The sequence below is a fragment of the Clarias gariepinus genome, chromosome 26 (genome assembly GCF_024256425.1).
Source record: "Clarias gariepinus isolate MV-2021 ecotype Netherlands chromosome 26, CGAR_prim_01v2, whole genome shotgun sequence".
In the NCBI taxonomy this organism is placed as follows: Eukaryota; Metazoa; Chordata; class Actinopteri; order Siluriformes; family Clariidae; genus Clarias; species Clarias gariepinus.
The window spans coordinates 17,699,949-17,710,192 of record NC_071125.1 but is presented as its reverse complement, the minus strand read 5'-3'; positions in this window follow the sequence as shown (position 1 = coordinate 17,710,192).

The window sequence follows — 10,244 nt, the reverse complement described above, 5'->3', positions numbered from 1 at the left end:
TATATAAGCTAACTTCAGGGTTCTAGGGTTAAATCCCAATAACTTGTTCCACACACCAAGATCAAGGGTTAGAGAACGATTTGGGATTCAATCTTGTGTTTGACATTTGTTAGCTTTGTAGCTCACGTTAGCCAAACAGAACAACATGGAATTGACATTATTAGTATTTGCAATAAAGCACTAATTAAGGAGTCAGTGTTGTTTAAGATGACATCAGATGTGGTTTCTTGCTGAAACTGATTATTATAAAAAGCCTGAAGAAGTTCGTGGTCATAAAATAATATTTACTTAATAAAATAATATATATAGTTCATTCATGTCTTCTGATGATGTCGACACATTTTTTACGTTTTAAATAAGATATGTTGGCATATTCACGAATCAGGACATTCGCATAGTTAAGACTACCAGATAGCCTACTATCAGGAAATTAAATTAATTTCAACACCATGTAAACCGAGACATTGCCATGTCTTTCACTGTTTTGTCCCTGTTAAAACGTTACAAAAAATATATAAGAAACTTATTAAGAATTTTAAAGCACGAATTTGGGCATCTCATTTCATCATTATGAAAAAAATATGAAGCACATATACACACATTTATCATGAAAGATCTGTTGTAAAGCAAAATAAAATTCATGTTTGCTTCAGCATTGGAAAACAATATTGTTTTAGACTAAGTAATTATACACAATTCTTCGTTGGACAGTACTTGGTCCATGCGCCATCTGGCGGATATTCAGTGAAGCACAACACATTTATTTAAATTCCCGAATGTTGCTTACGGCAAGTCGCGGCGCGCCGCGCGCTAAATTGAGGCATCCCGCGGGAAAACACGCGCAGTCTTAATGGCCACATCTGTATGAATGGTTTCAAATGTGGGTTTTGGCAGGCAGCTGCTCTCCCTTCTTCCCGGTAAGTCTGTGTGTAAAATTTGCATGTTTTTCAGAGCAACTAAAATTCTGCTATTGAAAACATTTAATTATTCTTATCATATCCACCCTGCACCGACTCCAAGAAAAGCTTTGCAGTAATCAGAAAATACTATTAATGATGTTCTGTATAGCACTAAACAGTACCCAATACTGACTATATTTGGTCTAAGATTTGCCAGGTTGGTTTCAATCGAAAGGTGAAGGTTAATGATAAAGATTACAGCAAGGGACATTTTCTTGCTTTGCCAATTATGGAATAGCCTCCTAATTAGTTATCAGTATTCCGACACATTCTCCATCTAAGTTCTGGGTTAAAAATAAATTTGTTAAGTAGAAGATTTTTTTATTAGGTAATGGTGCAGATCTGGTGGTTTTATGAACAAAGGCAGTTGGTAAATTAAAATGTTCTGAAGATTTTGGCACATGGTGTAGCATGAAAGCATGCCTAATAATACACTGCCTGCCAAAAAAGTCCCCTGTTTGCATTTAAATGAGCAAATATTTGAGAGTGAATATTGGACAGGAGAATAACTGCAGTGTCTAACATTCAACTAATATTTCAGCTGGCAACAAATCTTTAAACTCTAACTGATGCAGTGAGTATCTTCTCATTTCTTAAACAACCATTTCATAAAAAAAATGGTACAGTGTTTCATCGAGCAAAGAAAACAACCAGGGAGACAAGTGCAATTATGGGAATTGGGTCAAGAACTGTCCAACACATTATTAAAACCTGAAAGCAAGGTGTTGAACAATTAACCTAGTGGAAAAGAATGTGTATAAATGTGTTTTAAAAAGTCGAAAGTACAAATCATGGCTATGTATTAAAAGTGAAAACAAGAACATTTTCACATGATCAGAACTCTAAGGATACTGTATGCGTGTATAGGAGAACCATTTGTCAGTTAGACAAATCATAAAAAAGGCTTAAATTTTTCATGGAGCATAAATTTCGGACTTGGAGCAATTATAAAAAAAGGTCATGAGGTCTGATGAGTTTAGACTGACCCTACTCCAGGGTGATGGGTGCATCAAATTAAGAAGGGAAGCACTTGAAGGGATGCACACAGACAAAATATGTAGTATATATTTTATATTATATATTTTATATACATTATAATATCCATTATATTTTTACTTATAACTGTTACAACTGTAATTATAACTAATTACAATAACATAAGCATATTGTAAAAATATATAAAAAATTAGATATATTCAAACAAATTAAATATAGTATATTATGAAGTATATTGTTAAATATAAAATTACATACATTAAGATATACATTGAAAATATTTTCATATATTTCTTAATTTTTTATGTATTAAAACAATATATTATTGTAATTTTCTTTAAATTATTAGTTAGTATAAGTTAATGTAGAAATAAGGAATATTAACATTATAAAGTCTTTTTAATTAATGAGTGGATCAGTATACTACTGTAAATAATTTAATAAATTGACAGTTAATATATAGAGACAATATTTTCTTTGCATAAGGGTCAGCAACACTATGAGGCAATATAATGAAGTCAGAGGATGACCTGAATGTACTGAATGACCAGGTTATTTCATTTAATACACCTTAAACACATATGTAAATGACGGCACTGGCACATTTCAGTTGTGAATGAGTGGTTCTGGAAGTATAATGAATATTTTTTACATAAGTTCTGACCTGTTCTCCATTGATAATATTCTTTGGGTTGTTTTGGAGAAGCAACTATAAAAATCTAAAGGTGGTTCAGGGCAGTCAGTGTTTATTTTCTCTCTCTCTCTCTCTCTCTCTCTCTCTCTCTGAGTGCTCTGTGTGCACTGATGTTGCCAGGGATGAAGCCGGTGCCTTCTGCTGCCTTATGGAGCATCAGTTTCTTGTAGTTGAGGAAGCACCATCATAAACACACCTGTATGGCTGTCATGGGCAATCATGCTGTTTCTTTCTGCTGCAAGCCCCTCCCTTTATGGTCCATAGTTTCTAAGGAGGAGGAGCCTTCAGCATCACCAATCCAGCTCATGCCTCCCTCATTTAGCAAATTGCTGGCTCAGACATCTGTGCATCTGTAAGCTATTAGTCAATCATAGGGGAAATGTGAACAAGAAGCAAAGGGGTAAAATATGTTCAATGCTTCAACCATTCAGTAAACAAAATATATCATACTTTCACTGTTTGTCAGTCTGAGCACACTGTACAGCTATGTACACTCAGATATATACAACATGTAAAGGAATATATGGCCTACGATGCAGCTTTTATTCCACAAACGCACTAAACACTATGCATTGTAAGTTTTGTGATGTGTGTGGTGTTTTTTGTCATATTATGAATCTGTTAAATTAATAACTTCTCTCACCAGACCTATGTATCTAAATAATATAGTAAATAATTTAATTGCATTATTTTTAATATACAGTGATCTTAATATATATAATGTCCAGCCTGCCCCGCAAAACCTTTAACAGAATGCACAGTGCAGCATCTGCAGCAGTCACTCGAGACATCTTAATTTCTTTCAATGAAAGCAAGCATTGTGTGTTTTGTTTAGATCCTTTGTGCCAGTTAGAGAGCTGCACTGCTTATTTTCACCCACATCTGTTTAGGATAATGGTGTGGAAGCAATTTCAATTGCACTAGACTCACATATTTCCCTTTTACTGAGCTACAAAGGATCACGGACATTGTGCACCTCTGCAGTGTCTGTAAACTAAGTAATAATTGAACTGATCAAGGACCAATAAAATGAACACCAACTGTAAAGTACAGTATGATCAAAAAGAGGAATGGATGTGTGTCTGGAGAAAGGCTGCCACCTGTTGGAGTTTTTCCATAAAAAAATTACAGAAATGTGGTCAGATTTTTAGAATGACTTCATGTACTCATTATGACTTTATAAACAATACAGAACCACTCGTGCTTATGTTCATATATACAGTAAATGTGCTTTATATACTGTAGGCATGGCAACAAGTTATGCATGCACATATGTTCACTGCGTATTATGAAATTAATATGAAAATTATAGCATTACATTAGGCAGTGTAGAAAGAAACTCAATGTACCTGGAAAATGATCCATAGGCATGTAATTGTGGCCTTACAGTACATAAATGTAATATGTTCTGGCTGGTTCTTTAAGAGACCCTGACAGGTTAGCTCATTCCCACCAGCTAGGTAATTTTAGCATGAAGGACTGGCAACATTTATAGCCATGACATAAAAAAACCCTTTCACGCTAAGTTATTTTAGCTTAACATAGGTTGATGTTGTCATATAGATGTAATTAGGTTCCAACGTCTTCCATCCAAAACTCAACAATAATACTGACCAGAAATCCATGTTGAAAATACAACCTCAAAACAACAGAAAATTAATCCTTACCACTAACAGAGTTGCTGCTATATATAGGCTATACTGCTTAATATTCATTTGAACAACATATGATGATTACGTTACATCCTTGGTCCCTAAAATTATTAACAGAATTCAGAAATCCTGGAGAATGGGAAAAACATAACAACTTTCTACATTCAGTGCTTCTTATCTCTACTACATAATAGTCTTTTTGCAAATCTCTTTATTATATTGACTTGAGCATTCAAGTCAAATTAGGACTTTTGATGGTGTGGAAAAACAGAACACAATTATGAGCATAAAAACTATTTCTCTATATAATCCCCTGCTACACTAAAGCACTTGTCCTATGATCTATTCCACTAGCATTTTACTGAGATGAAAGCTTTATCATCAATATATGATGGACATACTGTACCATAAATGCATGATTATACATCCTGGCCTTCTGTGTCAAAGCATGTTTTTAACTTTTTTTAAAAGTCTTTAACTATGCACTCATCTTCCAGGAATGCTGGTGGACCTGACAGATGTGTTCTAGTGTTTTACTGTGGCTAAGATTATCATCACTCTTCTGTGCATGAAGTGTTCTGTAGGTCAATCGGCTTTTGTTGTTTCGGTTCACTGTGTACTAAATTGTACAGTATATGACTGAAGTGACTATACAAGCCTACTTGACTTGACTTGACGTCTTCCTTCTTCTGCTTTTGAGATGACAAGTCTTGGTTTGACTTTAACACCCTTATAGTATATTCTTTGTTTATTTATTTATTAACTTAAATATTACCATGAAGTGCATCATAGTTTCAAAGTGCATGAATACAAGCATACTGTACGTGAGAGCAGCAACAAGAGGTAAAGAGACTTGTCGACTAGAAAGTGAAACAAAAGTTTATTAAACAACTCAAAGGTGGAAATTGAAGAATGATGTTGCTTAAAAATAAAGAATGTCACACCCAAATCCATATCTCATAAAGCTTTACTAATTATCCACACTATTGTAGTGTAGTATTGCATTTGCACAATGTACAAACTGAATAAACATCCGTTTTCACAAAAACCTAAGACATTAAGCATGTTTTTCCCCATTCGACCACTTCTCGATTTAATGGTTTGGCAAATTACAGTTGTCTAGGATTTATTTTACTTGGAAAAGTTAATTTGTGCCACTTACTGTTTGACAAAGCAATATATGCCCATTTAGTAGCATCAGCAACAAGTTGCCTGGTGGACCAGTGGTTAGCACACAGTGCTCTTACTGACGAAACTGACTGTCAGTTCAGTTCAAGTTAAGGGTCAAGTCCTGCCAAGATGTCTGTTTAGTTGCTGACTGCAAAAAAAAAAATTAGAAGGGTAGCATTTCAGTTTGGAGGGAAGTCATATTTGCACATATTTAGGGTCATTTGTTCAACATTATCCCAATGGCATGAAATCAAAAATGGTCCAATGTTAATTTATCAATTTCATGTACAAGAAAAAGCAAAGTTGCCTCCATCTGATGAGACGACTAAGGTCCTTTGGAGTGTGCAGGACATTATTAAGAACTTTTTATGGCGCAGTGGTGGCCGCTGCAATCTTCCATGCGGTGGTTGGCTGGGGACGAGGCTGCACTGAGAGGGATAGAAGGAGGCTGAATAAACTGCAAGAAAGCCAGCTCTATCCTTGTCTGCCTGTGGACTCCTTAGAAGAAGTAGCTTAGAGAATGATGTCCTCTAAGCTGACATCAATCATGGACAATACCCCCCGTTTGCATGCATCTGTGGAGGCCATTAGCAGCTCTTCCACTAGCAGACTCTTACACCCATAATGTAGTGCTACCCAAATAGGTAGGTACACCTTGTCCAGGGTGCCTATATATATTTATATATGGCATTATTTATTTGACAAAAATGAAATAAAATAGGGGAAAAAAGCATGCGGGCAATACTAAGTACTTCTTAATACTTACACAGGATTTTAGAGGGTATGTTGTATCCAGGTGCTGCTAATCATCAGCCCTTGATTCACTGATCATAAACTGGTATGCAGACCTTTATAAAAACGAACGTTTAGGCAGTTTGCTGGTCTGGAGCATTTAGGTGTGTGATAACACAATGCCAAGAGGTAAAGACATAAGCAATGGTCTAAGAGAAGCAGTCATTGCTGAACATCAATCTAAACAGTGGTACTCTACAGTATAAAACCATTTCTAAACAATTCTGCAGTTAGAAAGATTATGAACAAGTGGAAAGCATTCAAAACTGTTGCCAGGTTGCAGGGACAGTAGCTACTTCCCAGGAGTGGATGTCCCAGTACATTCACCCCAAGCTCAGATCAATGCATACAGAAAAAAAGGAAGAAAAAGCAGACGACAGACCAAGTATGATTTGCTTGAAAGGGTTGCCAGGAGAAAGCCTCTTATGACAAAAAAAAAAAACCCATATAAAAGCATGACTAAGGTTTGTAAAACTGCATCTAAACAAAGTGAATAATGTCCTATGGACAGATGAGACTGAAGGGGTCCATGATCAACGCAATGACTGCAAGGTTCCCATCCATGCGACCTGCAGTCATTGACTCGACCATGAATTTCTCTACCAGTGTGTTCTAGAGGCAAACGTAAGTCCATTTGTCTGAGAGCTAAAACTTCAGCAAAATTAGGTCAGGACAATGAACCAAGGCGCACCAGTAAATCTACATTAGCATGCCTAGTCAAAGTCCAGACCGCAACCCAATTAAAATGCTGCGGTGGGACCTTAACAGAGTTGTGCATATACGAATACCCAATGAACCAAAATTCCTCCACAATGATGCAAGAGACTGATAAAGTCATACAGGAAGTGATTACTTTAAGTCATTGCTATTTAAGGTGGATTTACACACTATTGAACCATGAAAGATCTTGGGGTTGGCAAAATTTATTTATTTATTTTTTTTACTTCATTAATGGCATGGTGAAAAGTTAAAAGTTCTTGTCGTCTGAGGTTTTTGCCTAATACTAAGACCCTGTACAGTAAGCTCATGTTAGCAGTGAATAAAAAAATTATATCATAAAAATTGTGTATAATTATAGATTATGGACCTACTATACAGTATATAAATAAAAAAAATCAAGACAAAATGTAATTGTTGTTCTCTGTTACTTTTGGATATGAGAGCTTTTCCAATTTCCAAGTGAGAAATGCCCTTAGTAATTAAAGGATATTTTGAATGTGTGTCTTAGCTCAGCTAAAGCTAAATGATCATAAAGAGCCGGAATAACCAGAATGTCGTATGACTCATTTGGCAAATCTTTTAAAAGTGGCTCCTCTGTCCACATAAAATATATTGACAGAGCATGTCATATTTTTAGCCTAGTGAGAGGAAAATCATTTTTGCTGTCAGCGACACTTTATACTGTGATGCCAAAATAAAGACAGGAGGAGGACAGCAGACATTACATGTAGCAAATCTAATATTTCAGTTCAGCGTTCACAAGCAGCCTAATGTCTAAACGCTACGGTAAACACAGCAAAGGAATAAAGATGTATTTATTTATTTATAACCTAAAATTTAAAAATGAGCCCGTGGTTTGGAAGTGCAAGTGCGGCAGACGTAAGAACGGGCACCGTTATTTTGAACAGCAGACCAGTACCAGAGTCATGGAAAGACCCTAGCTTTTATGTGGCATGCCTACGCATGTAAATGTACACACACACACACACACACACACACACACACACACACACACACACACACATACACACACACACACACACTCAGATGACTCATTCTTCTACATAATATTGACTTAAAATATGCAGATTTATTTATTTTTTTATTCCACAAAAACATCAGTCACACTCAATTTATCAAGTATATTGCTGTTAATGCTACATGGTCAAATGCTGCTAATGAAGTGCTTTTTTTGTGTAATGGTAGAAATATGCTTAAGGCATAATATGCTTAAGCACAAGAATTGTTATACAGTTCTGTATAATAATGTGTATATATTTTCAATATTATTATTAAAAAATGCCGTGTGATCGACTTTTTCTCTATTTTTTTCTACTGTTTATTTAAGAAGTTAACTCAGGTCTCAAACCCTACATATGGTGTGTCTGTTAATGTGATATCCAAAATACACCTCACACCTTCTGGTCATCAAGCAACTTAGATTTTTTTTCCTCTCCACTTTTCTTCCAGACTCTAAGACTTGGGACGTTATGTTTGGTTCAGGTGTGGTTCTATACTAGGAATGCAACAGTTGTGACCCAATTTCTTAAAGACATCTATGCGTGGTGGCTCTTAATGCACTAACCTCATCTTCACTTGGGTGAAGCTTTCCCAAGGCCTTAAATCAGTTTTGCTTGACAATCTCCTTAAGCCTGTTATCTTGCCAGTTGCTTGTTCTGGCATATTTCCTTTTTATTTAACTTTCATTAGTTTTTTAAAATATTATTTAATACAGCACTCTGCAAACAGCCAGCCCTTTCAGCAATGATCTTCAGTGGCTTACCCTCTTTGTGGTGGATGTCGATAATCATTTTCAAATCAGCACTTTTGTTCATGATTGTTGTAGCGTGTGTACTGAAATAGACTGAGCAATACACAGTATTCATACTGTGTTAATACTAATTTATTCAAACTTTAAATTAAATATCATAATATTTTTATTATTTTTTTCTTACCATCAAAATGAAAACAAAAAATGGCTTAAAAATATTTCCTTTTATGGGTTTGATTCTAGAATATATAAGAATTTCATTTTTTGAACACAATGACAAAGTAAAACCAGGTGTTTGGAGTGTTTTGTTAATTTCTAAAAAAAAAGAAAAAAAAAGAAAGAAATAACCCATTTACATAAGCATTCAGACCCTTCATTTAGTATCTGGTTAAAGCACGTTTGGCAGCACCATTGGCACAAATTTCTTTGGATGTTTCTTCCATTTGTTCTGGCAGGATCATTCAAGTTCAACCAGGTTGGATGGGCACAACCATTTTCAGGTCTCTCCAGTAATACTTTATTGGGTTCACGTCCGGAATCTGGCTGGGCAACTCCAGGACTTGTTGTTCTGAGTTGTTCTGAAGCCACTCCTATGTTTTCTTGGCGGCATGCTTTGGGTTGTTGAATGAAATGTAAACCGTTGACCCTGCCTGATTGAAACAATGTTTTCAGGATTGCTCTATATATTTTCCCATTGTTGACCATTTGCCAACATGTGACTATCATGACATAGTTCATACCAGCGAATAGCAGGAGCACTGTTAACTGACATTAAGCTATGTATTTTTGTTGATAACTATGTTTCAGGTGTATCTCAAAGCCAAAAAAAAAAAAAAAAGAAATATTACCTGATGATAATCTGGTTGTCTGTCAGCTAACCTGATGCTTTGTCACACAGATAAATGAGTAGCCTAGCATCTAATAATTTCTGATCTGCTGATTATTTTCATATGTAGTATGTTGTTGTGGACTAGGACAATAGCTTAACATATATTTTAATATAGATGAAGAAGGAATAAGGATGTTAATTTAAGTTTTATTTGTTATCATGAAGTGATTACCTCAGAAAGTTTGACATGGTGCTCCTGGACTTGTTGGCATTTACTGTACTAGTGCTAGTGTAGCCCCTAAGTCCTTCTGTTGTAAATGAGATGATGCTATAGATTATGCTGTGCTTTACACTTCATAAAATATTGTGCAAGTAAGGTTAACTAATATCTAACTGTAAACTGTTGAATTGCTTGTTACATAAAGTAAGTAGCGTCCTTGATCTGGGGTTAAAGGGGGATTTGGAATTCAGCTTTGTGTCAGAAGCTAGTTAGCATTTGTGTTAGCCAGGAAACACCACACAGACTGTTTAGAGGCCATTCGAAAATGACTTAGAAGGAATTACCAAGCAGACAAAATGTTGTTCAAGATGGCATAACATTATCAGATCTGTCTTCTCGCTGAAAGTGCTTTCATGACTTGTTTCGAATGTGGGTGTTGGC